The 493-nt window shown below is 37.3% G+C and overlaps 1 protein-coding gene across 1 annotated transcript in view; it reads left to right on the top strand.

The window, feature by feature from the left end:
* Positions 1–493, top strand: part of smarca2 (SWI/SNF related BAF chromatin remodeling complex subunit ATPase 2) — an 18,746-nt gene that overhangs the window by 1,684 nt on the left and 16,569 nt on the right. The gene's annotated exons all lie outside the window — the stretch shown is intronic.

The following is a 493-nucleotide window of genomic DNA, read 5'->3' as shown; positions in this document are numbered from 1 at the left end:
TTATCTCCGACTGAATTGGAGAGCACACTTTTTGATGTAAATCTGATTTATTTTGAGCCGCCAGTGTGGAACACAAATCATATCATTTCCTACTTAAGAGCTGTTAAATTGTATTTGGCATAATCCGTCAAACTTTTGCCTCATAAAGTGGATACTTAGAAAATAAAGTAAAGCTAAAAAAAAGTCTTACCTTTTGCTTGTCAGTCCCCAGATATGATCAATATTGGTGCATTGGGACGCAATAACACACTTTATGGCACATGGTGGCTTGCTAAGGTCTAGCTAGTGGCTAGCACAAGAAGCTAATATAATGTCAGGTATGTATTTTTGTATTTCCAAGGATCCCAAGGTGCTTGAAAAGCTCAAGCCAAAAAGTCTTACCTCCTTCAGTGCACACATCTGCTGAATAGTAGTGCGCTAGAAAATACGTAAATAAATCAAAATTCCTTCAACGCTAGTGTCAGATCTCTGAACATCCCGATTATAGAAATTA

The sequence above is a fragment of the Hippocampus comes genome, unplaced genomic scaffold, assembly GCF_001891065.2.
Source record: "Hippocampus comes isolate QL1 unplaced genomic scaffold, H_comes_QL1_v1.1 scaffold190, whole genome shotgun sequence".
In the NCBI taxonomy this organism is placed as follows: domain Eukaryota; kingdom Metazoa; phylum Chordata; class Actinopteri; order Syngnathiformes; family Syngnathidae; genus Hippocampus; species Hippocampus comes.
The sequence above is the reverse complement of the archived record's forward strand: the minus strand, read 5'-3'. Positions and strand labels throughout refer to the sequence as shown.